General features: G+C 43.0%; 1 protein-coding gene across 2 annotated transcripts in view; it reads right to left on the bottom strand.

The window, feature by feature from the left end:
- CA10 (carbonic anhydrase 10 (inactive)) overlaps positions 1-26,152 on the bottom strand; it is a 359,857-nt gene that overhangs the window by 139,004 nt on the left and 194,701 nt on the right. The window lies entirely within an intron of this gene.

Genomic DNA, 26,152 nt, shown 5'->3' on the forward strand with positions numbered 1-26,152 from the left:
GGGCTACCTTGTGTATGGTGTGCGTACACAGAAAACCAAGATAATGGAAGTAGATTTTGCTTTGGCCACAACAGGTCTGAGTTTCCCACTGTAAGAACAGGAATAAATGGAGGTTTCTCATCCCTAGCAGAGAAAGAATCAAGCTTTCTATCTCATCAGTGGTTGCCAGAATCCTTAGATTTACAATCACCTTGCAGCAGCAGCAGCAGCATTCATACAGTTGTGGTCTTTCTCCAGCCTGTGATAAGAAAACTGCATCACAGATTCTAAAATCATGTTGGTACAAATGTTTTCCCCTTCTTCATACTCTGTCATCCATATTTTGCTCTCAGTCTCACTGCAGTACATCAGGTGTTTGAATAAAGTAATAATTACCTCTGTGCTACGCTATAGGAATAAAATGTTGTCATTAGGTTTATACTATACATGGGGTTTTCATGAGCTTTTTTGTTTTCACAATAGTGCATCTCACAAGAAACAACAATAGACCAAATCCACCTCAAACTGAACCGCAAACAACTCACTAATGTGTTCGGTATGTGCATTATATACACAATTATTTCTCCCAGGAAGTCAACTGCTATGATAAAAGATTACTGTTACCATGGTCAAAGATTATTACAGAAACAGGGAACAATATGTCCTGTATCTACTCTTACTAAATAGGCAATTAAAATTGAAATGCAACTAGTGTACAGCTGGACTTGGAAAGAGCGTGCCCTTAAAGAATTTTATAATTGGAGAAAAGAGGTGATAAATGAGGGAAATACTATATTGTGAGTCAATTTTACCTGGTCCTTCCCTATTACTTAGCCTTACTGGATATTTCAAGTTATGCTACAAATTTGCCTTGTCTTTTTTTTTCTGCACAACACATTCAAATGAATGTCAAACACATAGATTATTCATTTGCATCTAATTATTTAAAGATTTTCACTCTCTGCATGTAGGCCTATTTCTATTATTGCTAGTGATACAAAATCACATCAGCCCTTCAAATCTTTCCAATTAATGATCTGAGAAATAAACTAAAATTATATTTACTGGTATGTTTCCTCCTTGAAGAACCAGGTAACTTCTTTAAGTGAGGGAGATAGTAATAATACCAATCAAATGCCAAAGTATGTCACTGACAGTCACATAGAAAGGACCACGTGTATATGCTAATTGCTACACCTGAGAAGTAAATCTGCAACGAGTATGGAAACAAAAAGACTGTGGAACGAGATGAGATAGAATTGTTATCACTAAGGAGCAAAGTATCCTTCGTTACAGGATCTGCTACATGCAGCAGAGTCAACTGCCCTAAGCAACCTGTAGAACTGGAACTTATCAAAGAATACGAGAAGAATTTAGATCTCAGTTTGGTGTAGATCAGGGGTGGGCAAAATACTGTGGGTTAGATCTAGCCTGCCAAGTGATCCCATCCAGCCCACGGCGGGTCCCTTTGCCCTGCCTGGTCCAGGTATGGGAGGAGAGGAGAGGGGCGTCTGGACTGTGGCATGCGCGGCCAGTCCTGCTGCCTCTGGGCACAGAGGTGTTGCCTGGCATGGAGCGCAGCCCGCCCTATCCCCATGCACAGCTCTCGGGCATACTGGGAGTTGTCATCCATGGGGGCAGGTGGCGCAGTGATAGGGCAGGGGCAGTGCAGTGGCTGGATTCAGTTTTCCGGCATCCCCCACAGGCCCCACCTGCCTACAGCCCTCTTCCATCTGCCCGGCTGAGTGTGCCCTGCCTACAGGGATCCCGGGACGGTCTCCATAGAGACCCTGCCCACCCACTCCATTCAGCACCTCTGGTGGTGGGTGTGGGGCAAGCCAGTCTGGGGCCAGATAGACTCAATTGGCATCTCCCCAGTCCCCTCTTTGCTTCCCCTCCCTGCCATGCTGGGCAGTGTAAACAGTCATGATGGGAGACCGAGGCAGCATCAACGTCTTCTGCCCTGGCCCTGAACAGCTCACCAAAGCTCCTTAAGTGGCATTCAGACCAAGTAATTGCCCATGGCATGGATGTGAGTTCAAGAATGACAATAACCTCACTGATTTCAGTGGGAATGCTTGCCTGCTTAAAATTAATTACATGCTTAAATACCAGGGCTGTGTGAAGTTTCAGTCCCTGATTTGATTCAGTGGATATTTGGCCTGATTTGGTCACCAAATCTCTGTCCAAGGTAACAGTCTCCCTAAAAAACATTGTCAGGAGATTATATAGCAACCCTGGGGATCAGGTTATGGGCATACTCAAAGCCGAGAGAGAGAGAGAGAAAAAAATGGCCATAGTCTTTCTCTTTAAAATTAAGAGTTCTGAATCTGATTGTACAGAGACGTTGAATGCTTATGGCTGCTGCTGAAGTTAGGTCAGGTGTGGGTACTCAAGCATCTGAAAATAAGACACAGAACAAAGAAATGGCCTGCAAGCTATCATCTAATATAATCATAGAGCAAATAGGGTTGCATGTGGTCACTATTAACATTTCAAAGCACAAAATTTCATCTCTGAATTTGTTTGCTCAATGCGATGTTTCTATTCTCAATGTGATATTTGTTCGCTTCCTCCTGTCATGGTGAACTAGTCTTTGTAACCACACTGAATAATACATAATATTTAAAAATAATGTGACTTAATAAAAAAGCTTTATAAACCAAAGCTTGGAGGTGATAATAGGAAGTTTTATTTAGAACTATGCAATATACATTAATATGCCCTTATATACTGCATATGGAAAGCCAATGGAAGGCTAATTATGTTACTGTTTACATCCCCTTCTGGTAGCATAGCGGTGGCCATATTCCCAGTCCCTATGATCAAAAAATGGCATCAGCAAAAATCACTGAGAGTTTACACCTCTTGGATTATCATTATGAAAACGTAGTTTTAATATTTTCTTTTTGGCACAATGTTGGCCTCTCTCTAGACAGGCAGAAATTAATCAAAACTATTTAAACCCTAGGAGAGAACTCTCAAAGTTAAATGTTTCTGTAAGTTGCCAACACTGGACAGGAATTTTTCCCCTCCTAGGCAGGAATGTGATAATGAAAAAAATATTAATCTGAAAGGGTTTCTACATCAAATTATAATTAATGATAAAAACTGTTCCAAGCTGTAATACAGGCATAGGGCATAATCACTGACCTAAGCTGTACTGCAGGGGGGATGTGCCTGGGGGGAGTGGGAGAAGCAGATAGTGGATCCTGTATGAGAACTATTGTGCCAGGCCAGAGAAGACTGCCTGAGCAAAACCATAAGACATGAATGTTAAGAGTGACATTGCTTGTCCACCACTCAGTTCATGCTCTGGTAGGCCAGAAGCTTGATAACGATGCTATCATACCACAAGGTCCCTGTCTTTGGGACGATGAAACTGCTTATCACCGTCTTGGAATTCCAGTGGCCTTCAAAACCTGCTACTAATCACTACCCCATACTGCAGTGCAGCATGTCCAGTTCACGACAGACAAATCTGACTAAAGTTTTATCAGCAAAAAAAGCAACTTGAGATGTTTGCCTCTCAAGGAAGGAGGCAGCCAGCCTCTGGCACTGGCATATAGACCAGTAGATGGATACACTTGGCAGCAGTGCACCTTACAGGTCTTCAGGCAAGCCATGTAGGCAACCCCAGCAGGTGTAGCCCTTCACAAATAACATGTCATAGACATTCTTCTCCATGCCAAGGAAGTTCTTCTAGACATACTTAGGTGGCAAACAGGACTAGGTTGCAGTTGGTGGTGTTTGACATGTCTTTCCCCAGCAATTTTAGATTACCTACTAGAGTTGAAATAACTTCTCACTGTGTCCCTCAGTTCTACCAAGGGATGCCTGGCTAGTCTCTTAGCCCACCACTGCCTTTTTCATCTAATAATGTTGAGAGGCTTGATCAGTGTATTCCATCAGTTTAAAGCCCAAGGACAAGCAGGGTGCACACCTGCTTGCCTGGATACTGCTGGGGGAAAAATGTCTTGAGTTTGAGATGCATGTACACAGTGACTTGGCATACAGCTGTTACATGTTAAAGAACGCCAGTTACTGGTAAGTACCGTCTCTTTTTGTTGTCATGTGGCAAAGTGCCTGAAGGCTGATGGGATATTTCATCAGCAGATTAGATTTATGCAATGTATACAGGCTGCATATACTAGGTACTCTCAAATTGTTACTCTGATGCTTCTGCAGTCTTTGAGTCGATAAGAATTTGATCCAGCAGACTACTGACTTCCTTGGTTGCTGGATGAGGACTCTTGACCTCTGGTTCTTGTCCAGGGTTTTATAAATTTTCAGTTTATAAGGGTTATTAATTTCTATCCAAAGCATGAGGTTAGTCCAGTAAAATATATCGCCCTCAAAAATCTTTGCCTCGCGCACATTCCCTGAAACATCGTGGCTGTATCGTGCCAACATTACTAATTTCCATTTTTTTGGCTCACCCAATTATATCTATGTTTAAAATAGAAAACATTCCCCAAGATAGTTTTCTGAATCAAGTGAGGCCTAATATTCTTGTCAGGAGCCTGTAGTTTCCTTTTGTAATGCTATTCCTTCCTGAGAACCAGTCTCCTCATTATTTTTCATTGGCCCGTTTTTGCAAAGGGTAATTGGGTTATCCAAAATCAGTCCTCTGCTTCTGTAGCTGCGCCAAAATCTGATCTCACTGCCATTTCTGGGTAATCCAGTGCAAATAAAAATAAATCCAAGAAACCTAAACCTTGCCTAAGGGTTTTGCAAAAATAGTTGACAATAAGGAAACTCAACTAGTTCAAACGCAATCTTTGGAAACTTCAGGAATTAAATCCTGGCCCCACTGAAGAAAAAGTTTACTTTACTTTTGACTTCAGTGCCACCAAGCTTTCACTGTAGCCACTGACAGACATGGGGAACACCCGCCCCTTCCCCCCGCACCACCCCGGAGCTTTACTGGAAGAGGACCTGCATCAGTTTGACCTGTTTCCTCAGCGTCTGTGTAAATCGTGCCGATTCAATCAGCTATTAGATAAAATCACCAACTCAACCAGCTATTAGAAAAAAGCACAAAAAAGCCCCACTGAAGCACGCAATTTATACAGATGCTGGGCAAGCCAGGTCAGACTAACCTGATTTCTCTTCTGGGCATGTGTTGTGCCCAGCATAGGGGTGCACCGAACATAAAGTAAAGCACCGTCCCCCTGTCCCCCCGCAATCTGTCAGTGGCCAGAGGTTATTTGAACCCACACGAACTGTTTTTCACATGCATAACTTATAAATTTATACTTATGAAAGCCTTTCTAGCCATACTTAAAAGGCAATCATAGCTCAAAGTACAGAACATTTCTTCCACAATCAGTTTAGCCAGGAATGCCCAGTGTCTTCCTTCTGTTTTGGCACATAAGTGTCATTAGGCTGAAGCTAGTGTCAGGCTGCATAAGGCTCCAATCTATCACAGTGCACACATTTCCTATATAAAGGGGAACTTTTATGCAGCTTTATGAACACTGCCAATTTGAAGTCATTGCTGCTTATTGCCTATTTCCCACTGAAGTTAATGAGCACACTTTCTATCTGGGCGACTGTTAACATAGCATCCCTAAGAAACCCACTAGCTCTCATTACTTAAATTCTATTAAAGGAACAAAGTATTCCTGAAAACTCATTATTTACTTACATTAGGGTTAGAAGAAAGGATGTCATCAGTAGACACAGGAAGAGAGTACAGCAAAATTGATACTAGGTATTCCTATAATCAATGACTTGCTTTTAATTAGTTTGATTTAATTGTTCCATCTTTCCCTGAATATTCTAAATGTTAACTGAATGCCTGAAACCTGTATTAGGATTTCACTTAAATCTTCTTATTATACAGTTTACTGGTTTTACACAGGTTTCATCTGAGATTTTCACAGGTGCCTGTAGGCACTGGACTTTCAGCTCATATTGAATTTCAGTGGGATCTAAGCACCTAACTCTTAAATGCCTTTGAAAAACTTGGCCTAAATATATGTATTGTCTAGATTTGGGAGGATTCTGAATGCAGTAGGCATCTTATTTTGTATATTTTTCCTTACAGAATAAAAATGGTTCTTTAGGGGCTATGTGCCTAAAATATCTCGCATAATTTCCTGCAATAGACCAGAAAACTTTCAATGTTCACCAAAGCTATAAAGAAGGTTCCCTCTATTACAGCATTCTTTCCAGCATTTTGTTGTGTTTTTGTGTTTACAACACTTTCATTTTTTAAGTCTAGCTTGCAAAACTATTTCTAATGCTACATTATTATTCTCTCTGTGAGGTGAAACCTGTACTGTGCCCAGTGAATAGCATTATATCTTTCTAATCATTTGCAGAGATTTATTGGTTTACTTCCTTTTGCAAACCTTGCCTGGTATTGTTAGTACTGTGGTATAGTGCTGTAGAAGCATCTATATACAATATGTATGTGGGTATAAAGATATTATTTACTAGTGGTTTTTACCTCGTATTTCCATATATAGAACTCTCCTGGTAGTAAATTTAGTTCGAACTAACTCAAGGCCTATGGTGGGATGGTCCCTAGGAAATGCCACACCAATGCCTCCCTAGTGAAAGGCGAGTATGGGGCACTGTATGGCCTCTGCCCGCCCACGACCTGGTGGGTTACCCTGTAGAGGAGATAAGCGAGGGGTCCAGGCATTGTCATTGGAGATCTGTCAGGTTTGCAAAAGGAAGTAAACGAATATGCCCCCAAGGGGCATAAGGCCAAGAGCCCCAGTGACGGGGCAGAGTAGGGGGCCCAGTGAGGGCCTGTAAGAAAGCAAGTGCGAAGGCTGTGTAGAGTAGGGTCTGCATGGGCCGGCCTGAAGGACTGCACATAGGCTGGCCTTAGTGATCCAGTGAGCTGCATTTGTGGGGGCCCAAGAGGCAGTCCCATAAGGGAGAATGAGGGTGAGCAGCTTAATAACCTAACCAGAGTAACCTCGACTGGTCAATGCAAGGGCCAGGACCAGAATAATCGAAGGGCCAGAGCACCCACCATGAGGAATGGTCAGAGCCAGAGGCCTGGAGTTATGACTGGCTTAAAGGTGAGGCCAGGGTCTGTGTGGCCAAAGGTCCCAGAGGGGGCCACCACTGGGTGGGAAACGGGCTTAGGGAGCTTTGTAGCCCAGAATGAGGGTGGGGAGTAGATGGCCTGAGGAGGAGGGATCCAGGTGGGGTCTAAGCATCAGGTGGGCATATAGTTAGGCTCTATGTGGGGCTAAGCCACATAGTAATACCATCTGCAAGGCATGGGACATGGTGTAGGGGTGGTACAGAGCTGTGTATTACACCCTTGGCATCAGGCAGTAAAATGGGCAGTCTCCCACCTTGTAAACATCTACTAAGAGGTTACATCAAAGGTGAGGCCAATGATTTGACCAGCCACAAGTCGGGCCCCTGTCACATGGAACTATTTAGAGGAATATAGATTTTGATGGGACTTGGCTGTGCCACCAAGTTAGGAGGTTTTCAAGAGGTTCATTCAAGTTTGTATTTGGCTTGACAGATAAACTCCCCATGGATAGTTCTCCTGAACTGCTCTATTTCTGCTCTGTATTTCAGAATGGACAGTAGTTATGAACAGCAACAAGTTTCAGTTTAGTGTAGTCCCTACTGAGAGGTGGTTAGTTGTGTTAAATCTTAAGTCAGGCAGAAGATAGGACAAGGTGCACCTTAGAGATTAACTAGCTCAGCAAGGCATGAGCTAGTAGTCTGGACCATTACTGCTCTGAATGTGCTCCTACCCTATTTCTGTATGCCCCCCTCACCCTTGCCCTTACTGAAACATCTATGCATCTGTAGGTCAAGGACTGTGATAATGTATGTTCTTTAAACACAGTGGGTGCACCTACATGAGATATTTACTGCAGAGCTGACTAATTAGCTTCACAGTAAAATGTCAGCATCTATGTGTGCGGTGCTATTAGGCCGGAGTAAGCTAATTAAATCTGCTGCAATGTACATATAGATGCTGACCAGGGCTGGCTGGGGCACAACAGTGTTAGTGTGAGGCTGCCTGTGAGCTAGCCCTGCACTGTAGCACCCTTGTGCCTCAGCTAGCCCCTCTGACCCCCGGGCCAACCCTGCCATCTGGGGCTGCTCCACCCCGGTTCAATGTGCTGCGATCCCGGGTGCATGTGTAAATGCTCCACCCAGAAGCAATAAACTCTAGCACGAACTTTGCCAGAGTTTGCATCACATTAATTTCACATGTAGATGAAGCCAGTTTGTCAAAAACTGTGGTTCTGGCTCATCTGTTTCTGAGGGCGTATTGTTCTCATGATCATAACACCCCTCCTTCATGCATCTCCTACCAACCAAACACAGAAATGAATCTTAAAAGAAGGAAAGTATCAAATACAAAAACTACCCCAGCAGAGTTTTGGCTCTCATTAATGAGAAACATTATACAGACTACAAAACCCATGACAGCTTCTGCTACTCTTTTTAGGTGGGAGATATTTGGTTACTACAGCAATGGGTGGCAGTATAAGACAGACAGGTGGGTTTAGTTATAGATGATGTATCTTTGGAACTACTTGTATTAAATTATCCAGACACCAAGATTCAATTATTCAGTTCAAGGATGATATTTTCAAGGGAGCCAAGCACACTGCTCCCATTGAATTTCAATTAAAGTAAGGCAACTAGCTCCATTAGGCTCCTTAGAAATTGTCCAGTATGACCTAACAGAACCCAAGCCAACGGTCAACTGCTCATCAGCTCTTCTGCATATTGTAAGTACTTCTCTTAGTGCTACAGCACCTTTTAATGTCCTCATCCACATGGGCCCTTACAGAGATGAAATAGCTGCTTTTATTTACCATGTTCCCTAAGGGAGTTTGTGAATGAATTGGATTAACAAACTGCTGATGCTTTGTGAAAAATATTTGAAAAATATTTTATTTAGAAACAGTTGTGCGTGTACCCTATATTTTCTCTATTACTTTTCTCTGAGGCTGGAATCCTTATGAGAGCAATCATTGCTTTGGGGGAGCAGGCCAAGATTTCCATTACTGCCTGGTTTGACTCAGGATTTCTGTTATGGAGTTTAAACTGTTTGAAGTAGCAATTAATGAAGACTCTGCACATACCCTCCATAGAGAAGAAGTCATATCAGTAGGTCCAGGAAAGACTGGAGCTTAAATGGAGGTCTGTTCCCTTCCCTGAGGACCCTAGCTAGGCATTCTCCAACAGTTCTTGACAGCACTACTCAGCACCCATTGACGGCACTGTAATGCGAGTCTGTATTCGGATGAAATACTGAAATGTGACGGAAGAAGTGGCCCCATATTATTTGTGTTTAGCTTATATATCCCAGGGAGTGGAAGGAAGTGACCACTCTTAGGTAAGAACAAATCTTACCATTTGTAATCATGATATTAGGATACGTCCATTCCATTATATCTCACCTACATTACTTTGGATTTGCTCAATCTATATAATAAAATATTTGTAATATGTACCAGTCCTGGACGTAGTACTTGGGATTTGAAGCTTCACTTATTTTTCCTTCTCCCACATGCTCACAAATACTAAAAATAAAGGTACTATAAAACAGACTGTGTCTTCAGTTACACAAGGTCAAACCCATTTTTTAAAATTATATGCTGAATTACAGCCATGCAACCTCAGTAAGGTGGCAAAAGAGTAATTGTGTGTGTGTGGCCCACAATGTTTTAATTACTGTCTGCGAACTCTAAGAGAGCAATGCATCAGTTTGACTATCAGAGCCCGGTTTAATTCTACAGAGTTGACAGGTTTGATAAAAATAATCTGTATTTCAGTGGAATTATTAAAGCTGATACAAAGTCAGTGAGACAAAGTCAGTTTGGAATCCTAAAAAAGCCACTTTTAAAAATTCATATTTGAAACACGTTTTAAAGTATAGATTGAAGCAAGGGAATTAGATGTTAATCTGACAAATGCTTACACACAAGCTTACCTTTAAGAATGCAAGTCATTTCAGCGAGGCAAATTAAGACTACTTATATACTGCAAGTTATTTGTATATGCAACTGTTTGCAGGACTGGGGCTTTAAACGATACATTCGCTACACAATATTTCCCAGGTCATAAAATTCACCGCAGAAATGTGATGTTTTATTATAAACTCAGGATCTTTTTTATGTGGGATTACATGCAACAGAGGACAGAAGACCTTTCTTGCCTTTCTGATTTCTAGAGGACCAAGATTTTGCTTTTTGTATCTGTGAAACTAATAGGCTAGATCCAGATGTTAAAAAAGCCCAAAGTGGAATCGATCTAAGTTGTGTGGTTTTCTGTAAGTGGCGTAGTTTAGATCAGTAATAAACAGGACACACATTCACCCTTTGGTGGAGGAAGAGACAAACCTTAGACCGGGTTCTGCCACTTTTAACCAAGTCGACGCATGCCAAGCTTCTGTTCTGTTATGGGTATAAACTGGTTTCTGATCACTTATACCAGTAAAAGTGTACTGTCTGTACGTGGCCATAAAGAGCTGCTTTAATTTGCATTTAATACAGAGACTTGATAAAGATTAAGCCAAACATCTGGGAAACTTACTTTTGTTCTACAATGCTGCAGTATACTTGAAGGTACATTAAAAGACTATGCTGCTGATGTCTAATACTGCACGACTGCTCCCACTGGGAATATTCTTGAAAGGACATCTTTTTATAAAATAGATGATAAACAACTAGGTAACATATCAGTATGTTAAAGCATATGAAGATATGCAGTTCCTAATTTTGGAACAGTTCTAACGATAATCACCCAAGCATTTAAGATTTACCCCTTCACGTTCAGAGCTGCTCAATAACTTAACTGTTACTGTGTGTTTAATAATGAATGCTTATAATCACTGGGGATCCTATTTGCAAAGTATTGTCCCAGGTTTATTCAGATGATTTCAAGCTACTGCTGTGGAAAGTTACCCCCTGATGATATCAGTGAAACTTCAGTGCTGAAGGAATATGCTGTTTTTCAGATAAACTGAAGTACGTGTGCCAAGTTATAAAAGCACTTTTTTCCACAGAAAAGGATCCCGAACCATGTGTACAGGTCAGTCACCTTTTTCAGTTTTGAGTTATGAAGTTTGTATCTTGAAACTATATTATTCAAAAAGTGCCACCCAGGCATGGATTGGACAGTTTCAGAGTATTGATCAATATTTTTTAAAGGTCAACACTTCTGTAGCCTTCAGTAACCCTAAACATCCAGTACATTATATATAAGTGTAGCACATCATACGCCTTCTCAGAACAGAGGCACGTACTTAGAAAGCAGCTCTCTATGGGTGGCATTGCAGAATAGAAACTAACAACAGCTCCTTTACTACTGAAAATAGATTACTCTCAACTTCCTAAAATTGAAGGATGGGTTACAGGAATGTAACTGCTAAGTACGAAAACATAAGAAGTCAGGGATAATTCTTCCCCTGATACAATTACCTAATGTTTAACACTATATTGGCTTTCGCAGGAACAGAGGCACGAAGGTATTAAATACTTTTTAAGATGACTACTTAGCAGGTTTTCTCTAACCTTAACAGCATTTTTGTCTTAGCAGCACGCGCACTTCATATGAATAACTCTGTATTCGAACAAAGAGATGTCAAAGAGCAGAAAAATAATGGAATGGAAAAAGAGTGAGTTTCTCACCTGTGACAAGAGAAGCTTGGTGCATGTGTGTGGGTGTGGAGGGATCAGGCAGGTGGTTACAGCTCCTTAATACTGAGGCTGTCCCAACCCAGATGGAAGTGAGAGCAACGTAGGAGCTATATTAAGTCACGACAGCTGGTCAGGATCCCTCAGGGACCATATGGCAACTGAGAATTGCCATAGGAGAGCGAAGCTTGGCTCTGCCTCAACTTTGCTCCTACCACATTATGCCATCACTCCTAGAAATGCCACCTATACACAAGCTGTGTGGGGATGAGACTGGTGTAGCAGTCAACTCTGTCAGCCTTCTTTTCTCTAGCAGGGGACTCCTCAGTTGCTCAGCTGTGGTAAGAGTCTCTCTTTTACACTGCCCAGGGAATGCAAAAGGCAGGGGACAGGCCTGAAAATCTGATTTACTATATTTAAGATACATAGATGTTAAGTTGGAGCCATATGAACAACAAGATACATTATATCATGCTGTGATTTACAACATTGCAGCAAAGCAAGGGAAGGCAGAGTTCTGTATGGCACAAAAGATAAAAGAAGTCATAATATAATGTCACTAACAGGCACAAATAAGCGTCCCTTCCTTGATGGGATAGGGCAGTATACCTTGCTTTCTACTTCTGTCCTGTAATCAAGGTCTTCTCTTAAAAGATATATATATAAATAAATAAATATGTATATATTTTTCTATTATCTTAGATACATAGATAGGTATTATTTCTATTACCTTACAAACTGGGCATATTTACATGATACAAGGTAAACTATCTATTGTGCATTAGTACATCAGAGCACCAGCTACTGAACATTTAGTTAGTACCTCATATTAGAAGTACTTAACTTAATGCACAGTAGCAACGGTGTATTAATGCATTGTGTAGATGTGCCCGTTGTGTGATATCTCTTGCCCTAAACATGGGGAATACTGCTAATAGGTCCTAATCCAATGATCAGTAGGCTTTTACTGAACCAGTGAGAACAGATTCAGGCCTATAATGATATAACATCCAGTCAGTCCTCTACGACCATACTGGAAGCCTTGAAAAGGTGTCCGCTCTACTGGTCCCTTACATGTGAAGACTATTATTTTTTGAGAAAAATTTCCGTAGGGTGCATCGACATGTCGCTGTATGATGATGTTGCTACAGCACCATGCTTTAGTACTTCCGTGCAGCACGCGGTTGGATTTTGCCACTATGGTGACGTAGCTGCCAATCGCATGTAGACCCATGTGAGTGCTACATCGCCATAGTGCACTGTAGAGTGATGTAACATGCCGCTACATTGCTGTAGAGCGACGTGTAGACGTGCCCATATTCAAGTAGTGTTATACTATATTAGTGGCATACTTGTAGGTACTAACCATTTATATCATGGCACTAAAAAATAAGAGTTTATATAAGAGTTATGAGAGACATAATCCTGAATTGTTTGAAGGAGCTGGATCTTTGATGACTGTCACAGGAGTTACTCTTGCTAGAAACTCTCATCACCATGTCAACTCGAGGCAGCGTCTGGATCTTAAAAGGGACTCTACTGTGGTTGGTGCTCTCAAAAACATGCCCTGCCTTCAACAATATCAGCTTTCACAGCTCTCTCTCCCTTACTGATCTCATAATGATGGCTGCAAAGTTTCAGAGGGAGAGGACTAATCAGTTCAGTGGTTTGCTGCCTGAGCCTTTCACCTCTGGACATTAAATTCTGGCTTATGTCCATGAATGAAAAATAATATTGTGTTATCTTCCTAGTCCCAACTTTTTCAAAAATCAGTGTAAAAAGAATATTTGTACTAATTTGCATTTTCAGATTGTATGTTTCTAAATGATGCAGCTGCGCTGGAGATTTGGCTTCTTCAAAGACTACAAATAGGCTCTGTGGAAGCTCTAATTAACAGTGCAGGTTGGAAGAGACGCTGAGGTCTAAATATCTTGGGGTCTAAGGGCTTTGTTCAGTAACATTAAATCAGATAGTGTCAAAACCTGATACTTTCACTCAGAAATAAGTTCCATTAAAGTCAGTGGGAGTTTTTTGTCTATGTGAAGAACTAATGAGTTCAGGATTCAGTGCATGTCGATTAACATAAATACAGAAGGGCACTTGAGATTAGATATAGTTTTCAATACAGAAAGCAATGCAGCTTTAAATGCTGATTTTTAGTGAAAACTTCAGACTCAGTCCTGCTATAAGAGTGGCGTGTGGCACGGGAATACAAGAAGCAAGACCTGTACTCTAAATACTAAGCAAACGTGTAAACAGCAAACGAAAACGCAGAGGGGAAATTCAAAAGGATCTTTACTGGAATAGATACCTCACACAAGAGTAAGAATGATCAGAAAAAGGAATAACAAAAAAAATCCCATGCGTATTCTCTCATGGAGCATAAGCACCTGTTTGGTTATTCCTATTAAGTCTGGCAGCTGAAACAGAAAAAGACATATGGAAAACCTATGATTCTCAGGATGATACCAGTCATGGTGAATAGCGGGTTGAGGGACGTGTCTACTGCTACTTTCTAGTGTGGCACCTCTGTTCTTTCCAACACCTGCATTAGTACAAGTTGCATGCACTTATCAAGAGCGGAACTTGGCGCAAAGTTTAAAAGTAACATTTTCAAAAGGAAATGAACACACTGTAGGATTAGATTTTCAAAAGATATTTTATGGAAGCAGACACTTGTTGGTAGGATTGTCAGAAGTACCTGTATAAATTCACCTATTTACTTGTCTAAGGCTGCTGACAGATGTTTAGTTAAAGGTGCAATGGGATCAGATCCCAATAGTCATGCCTCCAGCTGTGCATGCCAGGAAGTACAATTGTTGGGATCAGGGATCAGATCCCAATCATGCCCTACTGCCAGTGCAGGGGGAGCCTGAGATCATGACTCCAGGCTCCCTCGGCAACAGCAAATAGCAAGCTAGGTATCCAGTGCTCCCTGGCTTGGTGCTCCCAGCCATCCTGGCTTTGATGCCCTCCTGTGGTTGGGAGTGCCGGTGAGCTGACTGGCACTGGCCACACATTCAATTTAAGGCTCAACGGAAACCAGCCACAAAGTAATTATGTAAAATGTGTAATAACTTTCTGGGCTCAATCCCTATTTTATCACACCATAAATTGCATCAATGTGTGGTCGGGTTCCTACAAAGACATCATTAACTGGTTAATCATATCTTAAGTGTGTGACAGGCTAGCTGGCAGTGACCAGGGGTTTTGAAAAGGCAAAAGATGATTAGAGGACTTGGGCTCCCTTTCCTTACCAATCTGGTAATGATTTGGCCCAGGAGTTTTGAAGGGGTAAAAGATGATTGGAGGACTTGGGATTCCCTTTCTGCACCAATCAGGCTGCAGAGACTCACCGCCCCCCCCATGTCCTGATTGGCCCCTTGGGTCACCTGGAGGGGGATAAAAGGGTCGGCGTGGGCTGACTCAGGGGAGAGACCAGCGAGGGACAACAAAGAAGGAGCTTCACAGAGCTGGCAAGAGCTGAGCCAGCGGGGCAGGAGCAGTGCCCCAGAAGAGCCTGAAAGAGCAGGACCTGCAGGCAGCAATGGGACCCTCAGCAGCGTGGCATGAAGAGGCTCCCCACTGGGCTCCAGGACCCCCTCAGAGCAGTTACAGCCAGCAGGAGAGGCTCCCCCTGCTCCAGGAAGGATCTGAGCCGCAACCTGAGGGGTTCCCAGCTCTGCTTCCAGCTCCTCCAATCAGAGGCCAGGCAGCTTGACGTGAGGCCGGGGCTCCAGGAAGGTCAAGACCCCAAGCAGGTGGGACCAGTGTCACCAGTGGTGGCTGTGTGGCAGCTTTCCTGCCTACCACATGGGAGATCTGGGTTTAAGTCCCAGCTGGGGTGACCTGGGGTGAGTGAGCTAACAAGAAGCAAATCTTCTTGTAGTGGAAAGGGGCCATTGTGTTTCTCCCCCTCCAGGTACCAAGGCCCTATATTTCCTTGTCATTTGACATTTTGTGCCTTTTTATATTTCACCAACCCGCATTATTTGTTCTGCTGTTTGTGTTTTATATTTTGTTAACCCTGCTTTTTGTCAGTTATTGTAAGTGTCTAACCTTTGTTGAATCCTGCCCCTTTGGGGCATTGTAGTGTCCACTATGCCCTCTGATTTATGCCTGTTATGTTCCTAGAATTAAAAGGTATATGGTTAAGTCCCCATTGGGGGTCTGGCTCTGCTGTATAGGGGGAGGAGAGTCCCTACACCTCCCACAGTGCTTGTGGACCTGCTTCGATTCCTTCAACTGGAGAGGGGGTACCTCTTGGAGTGCTGCCCGCGTTACAAGTGTAATGTCTGCCAGGGGCCTAATTTTCTGACCAGGATCTAGACTACCCTTAGACAAACCATTTCCTACCATTCTACTTCTAGTAATTGAAAAAAAAAATAGAAATATAGGGTGGGGATATTTCTATTTCCTGAGAGAAACTGTATCTTAAATTTGTATCTTGCTTATTACTTTCTAATGTTACCTTCAATCACATGGATGAGAGTTATGTGTAAAATATGAAACCACTAAATTATATTTATTGTTTTATGGACAGCAGCCCCCCCACCCCTTCCAAAATTACGGAAAGAACAAACCCTTTCATAAAAGTAGTAGTTACAAATTTCAGACTGATTATTTATGATAAATGTCTAGTGACTATTATCCTAACAGGAATCAGCAGTGCAAGTTATTTTGGCACAATGTAAAATAATATTACGTATCACTGACATTAATTTATCTTGATTATTCTAATGATTTTATATTTTTATTGGGGCGCTGGATTGCAAAAATGCGGTATAATTTAATTTTCACCATCATGCAGGGAGAAATCACTGGAGGCATGATAATGATGAAAGAACAGCTATGCTAATACCACAAAAAAGGATGCAAAAATGATTTATGTTACTTTCTTCTCCTATTTGCAGTTCATTAAGTCACTGTCTTCTTGTAATGACCAAGTGAAAATTAAAGTACTTCAGAGAAGAACTTTAGGTTCAGCATCATTAGAGGAAGAGAAATGGGTTCTTTGATGAACTTGACTGCAGAAATCTATAGAGCACAACTTAATCAGACTGCACATTGATCTTTGATGCTAGAAGGCAGGTTTAAGATTGAACAAATCTTTTTAATGCATATTTTGCCTTTAAAAAGTAGCATAAGATGCATGAGAATGATTTATATTTAATACTTCATAAGGTAAAAAATGGTCCATAGTGCTTTCCTTTGTTCTCAGAGTAAACCAAAGCCTAAAAGAAACAGTTCCCAATGTAGTCATATGGTTGCCTGTACGTCCTTTAATTTGAAGCCAGGATTTGTGAGATTGCTAATGAACTCCAATGCGCAACTTGATTCATCTGATCTATGGCTTTTAAAAACAGGAGTGAATAAATTGTACTAGTAGTACCTAACACCTATGAAATAAAAACACACCTGACATTTATCTGCCATCATTCTTCCAGATGGTTCCTAAAGTACTTTACTAGTTATTGGACCAAGTTTCCCTCCTTAAATCCTTGTAATCCTACCCATTTTAATGATGCTGCTGTACTTTTGAAGTAAATGGAATTTGGTCTTGTATAGAGACTTTTGTAGCTACAACTAAACATCTACATCTGAGCTACCTGGATTGACAGTCTTGGGAGGACAGAAAGGCAACTTGAATACTTCAAGTTACAAAGCAATGTAGGGTGGCAGAATAAGAACAAAGCTAAAATTCTGGCTAAGAGATGAGAGTCAACCTCTCTCCTTTTCTGGAAAAGATCTTGGCATCTTTAATGGCCCCCTTCCTATTCTTCCCCTCCCCCCCAAAACACATTCTCTCTCTCTCTATATATATATGGTCCTACATGTTTTCAGTGAGTTTATATTTTAAGACAAAATTCACGAACACACTAGGTGACTTTGAAGCCTTATTCCCACTTTTTAAAATAGCTAGAGCACTTAGGAGGCAAAGTACCTGTTTTTTCGGTTGTAGCCGTGTTGGTCTAAGGACATAGGCAGGCAAGGTTCTTTGGGTCAATGTGATATCTTCTATTAGACCAACTGAACAGTTGGGAAAAAGTTCTCTGTGAGCTTTTGGGTGCAATCACCCTTCTTCAGGCATGATCCTCAGTGAAAATAGGATGGATATGCCCCTCTGGACCTTGCCCTGGGAGGTTAAAAAGAGACTCACAAAGAAATTAAGCACCTAAATCAAAAGCAAAGAACAAAAAGAAGCCCTGCTCCTTTGGCTGCAAAACCCATAATTTATTCAGTGCCTACCTTCTGGGGCAAAAATTCCTTCAGTACTTATATAGGGGTTTCAATATACATGCAGCAGTTCCCTACCTGAAGAGCCATGTGCCAAGCTCCTTCCTAAATCCACCACAATACAAAAATGAGGGGGAGCTGTGCCAAATCTCAAGTTTAAGCCTCCAGAAGGGCCCAATCTGTGTAGTTCACACCAACAGCACTGAGTCCCGCACAAACAGTAACTTTGGTTAAACTCATTCAGACACATGGGGGAGAGATGTCTGCAGTGGCACTGGCCACCTCCTACAGCACTTGGCACTATAGCACTTCCAGTAGTTAGAGCACTCACCCAGAAAGTGGGAGACCTGGGTTTTGGACCTTCCCAGGCCTAAAATAATTAAAATCTACATGCCTCAGTTCCTAGGAGGTGTTTCTAATCACCAGTTTATAGGCAAGGACCAGTGAAGACACCACCACCTCTCCTGCTAAAGCTGAGCCACTGCGTGGTCAGGAATTCCAGAGTCATTTGGCCAAAATGACAGCAAGCAAGAGCGGAGCCTGACTCTATGGCCTAGTGGGTAGGTCATTTGCTGGGCCGGTGGCTGGGGAAGGATCCCTAGTCCAAGGATTATTTCATCTCCTTCTCTGATAGCCATGTTTTAAAAACAGTGAATCCTGCTAAATAATTCGTGTGTCTGTTTGAAAAGCAGACCCCGGGCTCTAGATCTTGAGTGCAGGGAGGTACCTAATGTACAGCCCAGTTCCAGGCACCTAAACTCTGGAGAGTGGCAGACCTTGCTCAGCATTTATCATTGGCAAAGTCTTGGCTCCTATTCAGCATGGGCTTTGGGGATCATCACATGAACAATGCGTGCCCCCTGCAGCTGGGGGGGCATGGCGGTGCTGGGGGAAGCGCGGCAGTGGTAAGCGGGGGAGCTCCTGCAGATTGCGCTGGTGCTGTCGGCAGCGGCCAGCAGGGATTGCGAACCACCTGTAGGCGCTGCCAACACTGTCGGCAGTGCCTTTTTGTAGGGGATACACCGCCATGGTTAGGGGGTGCACGTGCACCCATGAGTGCCTCCTTCACGTCACCCCTGGATCACCATGTGGAGGATCCTAACTCTCCCTAAAGAAGATAGTGTGAGTCTGGCTGCTTAACTTTATTTCTGCAAAACCCCATTTTTTCTTGTGTGTGTTGTGAAACTTAAATTGGAGATGCCTTGGGGACCTTCCTAGATCTCACACTTAGATGTTTTGAAAATTGTGCCAGTAATCTTATCTGTGTTCTGCTGATATGGGGTGGTGGAGTACATGTAGAACCACAAGCCAGATTTATCGAAGCAATTAATCCAGCTCTGTTGACCTTAGCAGAGTTGCACCAAGACTTTATTTAATGCGCTGGGCTTTGCTGCTGTGTTTGTTAAGTAGCTGTGTCTCAGAAGGCACTGAGACTACCAGTACTTTGAGGCTAAAGTAAGCTTAAAGTATTTCCTCTACTTGAAACTTTGGTTGCCCTCCAAATACATGCAAAATAACTAAAGGTATCATTCATGAAGGTAAATATCACGCCTTTTTGTTTCTCAGTGTAAACTTCCCCATACACCTCTCCCCTTTTGTTGACAACTGTGCCTGTTCAACTGGACAATCCCGTCACAATTTGCACGGAAACTGCCATAGCAACAAATCTGTTAGATAGTAAATAAAGCAGAATGGAACATTCTTAATGAGCTTAATGTGTTCTAATTTTTGTAAATGAGATGATTTTATTGCTGCAAGGAACCAAATTGTATTATTTAGGCTGTTTAAAATATGAGGCTTTAAACAGCCCAACTCATTTGAAAACAAAAGAGAGCCTTATTTTTGGATAGCCTAGCTTCAGCTGCACCAGTGGCGTGACGCATTCAGCAACTTTTTCCTAACAAAAAATAATTCTGCAAAGCCACAGACATTCAATTTAATACCTACCGAAACCAAGCCTCCTAAATTGTACAGAAACAAAGAACTGGGATGAAAAACAGCAACAGTAGCTTACTGATCTGAAGCATTTGGGTTCTTAAGATATGACACTAAGCTATTATTTGGAAAGCATTTCCTTTCTGTGTTTACAGTGGATTATGTATTAGCACACGGTGGCCCAATCCTGCAATCAGATTCCCTTGGCTGGACCTCTGTGGCAGTGCAAAGCCCTGTCAAGTTCAGCTGAACTCAGTAAAAGTGGACCCCGGTGCTGCAAAGAGATCTTTGTCCACTGAAATCACATTTAGCAAGCAAAGTGGTAGTAAACTCTGAATTGTTTGAACAGCTGTATTTCAGACAACATAAAAACCCCACACCAGTGGTAAGACAGATCTGCCAAGGATATATATTTGCCTAGGAGTATCTCAACCATAGGATTAATTTTCCTCTCTCAAGTGCTTACATTTTTCAAGGCAGTTTCCCTATGCCTCCCCCTGCACAATAAAAATAACTAGGTCTGCCTCTCCATTTTAAGCCAGAAGGCACATAGTACAGACATGAAATAAAAATCTCCTGCGTATTGGGGTTGTGTGACAGAAGGCACAACAACCCCCTTATTGCAGTTTAATACAGATATGCTCATAATCAGCGGAAACAGTTTCGTAGCTAGAAATGTGAAGGCTTGATTTGTGAGGTGCAATTTTTTGCCAGCTAAATTAAGTATTAACTTAGGTTTTATGTATTGTATTTCATATTGTATATTACAAACAGTACATAAAAAGGCTTCAAAAGCACAGGACATGATTGTACCATCAGTTCTCCTAGGAGGCCAAGGTCCTGGGCTGCTATTTGCTTTCAGATAGCCCTTTGAACACTTAATCTGAGCAAGGGGTAGGGGCACAGCAGGAAGATTAGGAACCAGAGAAATTTTTGTTTTAAATAAGAACAAACCTGCTTAAGATGCGACTAGAATCGGTCCTTCAGCACATTACATGAGGGATGCCAGGAAGAGTGATTCACCCACCAAGAAGGGAATTTTGTCATGGGGCCAGATCTTGTGCTCAGTAAAGCTGATCCTGATCCCTGTCCTCCTGCAGCCTTATAGGAGGAATAATCTGCAACAGGGAGTTGAGACTGGCAGGTTTCCCTCTGCAGAATGCTCTCAAGACGCTGCTCTCGGTCTACGGGGGGTTTTCGACCCTCCCATTCCTACAGAAGAGAAAGGGGTTTTAGCCTCCTCCGCCATTTGATTCAGTAGAGGAAAGGAGCACATGTACAGAATGCTCTGCTTTGGCATCCTCCTCTTACTACGGTTCCTCGACAGCAGAGCTTCTGTATGAGCTGTACCGTCTACCAGCATTGCCCAGTAGGGCTGTGCGAAGCTTCAGTCCTTGATTTGATTTGGCGGAGATTTGACCCAATTCGGTGGCCGAATCTCCAAATCCGAATTGAATCAGAGGACCCTTTAATTTCTCCGAATCAAACTGGAACCCTCTGAATTGACTTAGAGCGATTCAGAAAGATTTGTTGAATTGGACATAGTCACAGCTTTAAAGGTTTTTTTTTTGACATACTTTGAGGTACTAGGTGGTTCATGAATGCTGCAATGCTGGGGTGGATGGACACTCACAGGGGAGTGGGGGGGTCTCTAGCATGCTCTGTAGCAGACCTGGAAGTGGACCAGAAACACTTCCAGTCCACTTCTGGGTCTGCCAGGGAACAAGCTGGGGGGGACCCCCATCTCCTCCCAACTCAGCGACTGGTGCCTTCAGGGTCTTGGGGAGCACTCAGGGTCCCTCCACAGCCAATTGCCAAGCCAGGGTGTGTGTGGGGGGGTTGACCTGTGTGCTCCCCAGCGGACCCAGAAGTGGACTGGTCCACTTCCAAGTTCACTGCCCAGCACACAGGAGCGGGGGCATGGTTCTATGGCATGCTCCATCCACCCCAGCATCACAGTGTTCATGAGTCATACCTGGTACCTTGAGGTATATAGAAAAAACATTTAAAGCTGTGTTTATGGTCAAATCACTGATTCTCTGAATCATTATCGAAACTTCACGTTTGGATTCAGCCAAATCAAATCAGGGACGGTGATTTGAATCAACAAATCGAATCACTGTCCCTGATTCGGGATGAATCTGAATTGAATATGGCCTGTTTCGCATATCCCCATTGCCCAGCCCAGAATTCAGAGTAGTTCAAACAGTCCATGCTAAGGGAGGAAACGACACACACAAAGCACGGCAGATTCTGCATATCCATAATTCAGTGGAGCATGGCTGGCCCTGTAAGCCTCTCATGCTATTTTTCTCCACCTGTAGATCTGGATGTCTTTGGGACTGGGAGGGCAAGCTGAAAAATTAGTTCTTTCCTTTTCTGTGCTCCTACACCAGACAGGTAACGCTTGTTGCCTCCTACTCCAGGAAGGAGGCAACAAAAGAGAAGCACTGGAACCCAACTTTTGTTTAGTTCTTAGTCAGGCAACTTACTACAACAACAAAAAGGGAATGAATATGTGTGTGAGTGTGTGTGTGCGTGCGCATGCGTGCATGCTCAAAGATAGCGTAGTCTACTGCCTATTTAAAACTCCAGGTGCCGTCAGTGCATAGTTTTGTGCATTTTGGTTATGCACAGATGCAGAGATGCTGAAAACAGACCATTTTTCCATAAAAGGAAAAGTGGTTAGAAATACAGGCAACCCCCGCTTAGCGCTCTTAATTGGTTCCTGAAAAACTAAGCGTTAAGCAAAATGAGCGTTAAGTGAAACCAAAAGTATCTGACGATCCACGATGGCAACTGCAATTGTTTTTAATGACCCAAGGTGGCGACCATGAGCATTATAATGAAACTCGCTGAGCACTAAGTGAAATGGGTGGGGAGGGGTTCCTTATGTTAGAGAAGTGCCTTGAGATGGTCAGATGCAAGTGAAGATATAAGAGCAAATTGATGGCATATTTTGCACCCTTAATGTTTTCTGAGCAGTTGCTGTTTCTGTTAGCTTTCATGCTGCTAAGGGCATTTGTCTAACTAGCCTTCAGGTGCTGATATTTTTTTTAAATGGCTGTTTAAGCCCTAGTTGAATTTGTCAGGCTTTGAAAATGTTTCCATTCCTTCAGCAATTTATCGCTGTTTTCTTCAATTGGTATCGCTACATCTTCTACACTATACAATATCAGATTGCATCTGTTTCCTCTCCCCAGAGAGGTAGCTCTGAACAAAAGAGCACTGAATTGGAACTGAATACCACGCCCCTCGTCACAGCCTTTTCTGTTTGGTGAGCTAGAACTCCATCAATTTTTCATAAATAAATCTGTCTTTGATTATAAATCTCTGTCAAAAGTGAATGCATGACGTGGATTCCTGCCAAGTTATTAAAAGGATGTGTGAAATGACAAGGCGCAAGTTGCTAACAGAGATTTATTTAGGGAAAGAGGGATTTTGTCATGGTTCTATCACCCAGAATTAAGCAAGTACAATTCACAGGGAAAAACTGGTGACATAGCCAGATATTTAAGATAAATATGATGTGTTCAGACAAACATGTGGCAGACTTCAGGGTCAAACAGCAAAAACAAGGATTCTTGCTTTCTCCATGCACATCTCTTCAATGGCCACCCCAGTTGCTCTAGATCAGGATTGGGCAATTATTTTGGCTGAGGGCCACTTAATAAGTTTTGGTGAGCTGTCGAGGGCCACAAGGGTAGCTACGCCCCTTAACAGCTGCCCCGCCTCCTAGTCAACATCTTGGGACTGGAAGTCCCACATCTAACCCCTGATCTTTGCCTCCCTGTCCCCCTGGAAGTGCTCCTTTTTGGGATGTGGGGAGAGGGAGTTTGCCATCTGAATCAGAAAAAACCCTCAAATCATACACTAGAAGTCAAACACCTACTACTATAACATATTTTAACTTTATTACAAACATATTTTTGTCATGATTTGTGTTTGTGTAGTATATAAAGAGGAGATTGCATAATAGGTAAGAAATAATGCCTTACTCGTATATATTGTGTGTGGGGAAGCTTGGGCTGTGGTTGGGGGGTGTGTGTGTTTATGGGAGGGTGTTGGGGCATGTGGGGGGAGTGGGGTGTGCTTGCGTGTGGGGGTGTAGGGTATGCTGCGGGGGAGTGTATGTGGGGGGTTGTGGGAGCAGGGTACAAGTGTGTGGGGTTTGTGGGGCATGAGGGAGGGTGGGCAGCCAGCTCCATTACATGGGACTTTCCCCAGTGGCACACAAGTGCTGGGATCTGCACGAGCAGCACTAGGAGCCCCACATGATAGAGACAGGCCAACCTGGCTGTACTCCTTGCCACCATATGCAGCACTGTTTGGAGCTGTGTGCCGCTGGACAGCAGTGTCTGTGTGGGCCATCAGCACCCGCCTGCTGCTGCTGCAGCCAGCGGCAAGGGCTGTGCCCCATGGGAGGGAGTATGGAGGTGGTCTCCACCCCTTCCACACTTCTTCTCTCATACTCGCATCCTATCCACCCGAGCTCCATGCTCCCACTGCCCAGGGCTCCATGCTCTTGCCACCCCCAGCCTCATGCTTCCTGCCTCTGCCCAGCTGTAGCTCCCCACCCCCACCAAAGCTCCTCCCACCCCTGCCATTTCCCTACCTACTGCCCAGAGCAAGCACTGCAGCAGGGAGACAAGGAGGAGCTGCTGGATGCCAGGGAAGCTGAAGAGGTCCCCCAGTGGCTGCAGCAGTGGCAGCAGCAGCCCGCACAGAAGCTGAGTGCTGGCAGGACCAGGTACATGAGAGTGGGAGTGAGGTGCATGGGCTGGGTGGTATAACAGGCGGGCACCTGCGGGTTGGATGGAATTGCCTGGTGGGCCGCATCTGGCCCACAGGCTGTATTTTGCCTGCCCTTGCTCTAGCTGGGTACTGGGCTGTGAAAAAGGAAAAGGAGAAAGCTAGTGTTAGGATGATCCAACTTAATCCAAAAATGGTATGTGGTCCTTTGACTATTTCCATAGGCTCTGAAATGTTGATCTTCTTACTTTAGAGGAAAGTCTGTCAAAGGCTAAACAAGCTACAGCAAAAATAAAAGGACCTCCCCCAATCAACCAAACAAAAAATCCCATTACTTAACTCGGTTTGCTGAATGTTAAAGTAATGATCAAGGGACATACTATGTCCTTAGACCAACACAGCTACAACCAACAATCCTGCAGAGTAATGTTCTAATATTATTGAACAATCTCTAAGTTACGCACATGACTGAGATGCTTGTTGGCAATATATTATATATAAAGGAGAGTGACTATCCAACACAGGCTGTAGTGCAACTGTTGAGAGATTTTGAAGTGGTTAATTATTTTGGGACATGACAGCAAAAGGTGGTATCTTAGGTTGATTTAAATGACCTGGTAGGCATTAATGAATTATCAAGAATCGCCAATATAACCATATAGACCACCTGAATCCCCCTCTGCACCTGATGGACTCTGAGAAGAATCTTCAACAACAGACAACTCCACTCTACCCCAAGAGAACCCCCGCGATAAGACTCTATAGACTGAGAAACTTTTTTCAACCTGCCCCCTCCACCATTGCAGACCATTGTATGGGTTTGTGTGCATCTATCTTCTTTCTCTCTCAGCATTGCGACCCTCCTCCCTTCCACCCCTGGGGTTAGTTGGCTAACATCGTATTTTTTGTAGCCTAGTTGTTTTCCCCTCCTCACCCCCATCCCTCTTATGTTAGTCCCTCACTCGGGTGCTCTGTATTTCCCTTATGGCTTTGTCATCTTTTTGGTTCATGATTCTTAACATGTACTAATAAAGTTCAATCTCAGAGATCCAATCAAAGACCTACAACTGGGCATTAACTTTAAGTGAGTGGAAGTCAACAGAAATAAAGCAAACAACATGGTATGAATAGGCTTGAAATAGAGAATTGATGTGTCAGGACAATGCAATAAGAACTCTGTTGACTATGGCAGGGAGAGAATTAGAATCCTGGATATTATGGACTAGAGAGGCAGGGAGTAGTCCCAGGACAGACATACATGTAAGCTTTTCTTCTGTTGGAAGGCTGAGAAAATAGGAGGATTGGCTTCTCTTAAATCTCTCCCCCCCCCCTATCACTTCTCATTCAGTTTATTAAGGCCCCTGCACTGGAGTCCAGACATGAAGCTGACAGGAAATGAAAAGACTATGGGTAAGACTTTGGGCTCCAGAGTTGGACTCTTTCTCTACGTTCCTGGAGCAAATTAACTCAAGTTACAAGAAGTTTAAGTCTATGATAACTAAAATGTTTTCTGCTGCATAATAAAATTGGATTATTTGTATAGGTTTTTATGTTAGGTAATCAGCTTCACAGATGACCAAAGATTAACTTTAAATGGATGC

The sequence above is a fragment of the Crocodylus siamensis genome, chromosome 8, assembly GCF_052110815.1.
Source record: "Crocodylus siamensis isolate JL-2025a chromosome 8, ASM5211081v1, whole genome shotgun sequence".
Taxonomy (NCBI): domain Eukaryota; kingdom Metazoa; phylum Chordata; order Crocodylia; family Crocodylidae; genus Crocodylus; species Crocodylus siamensis.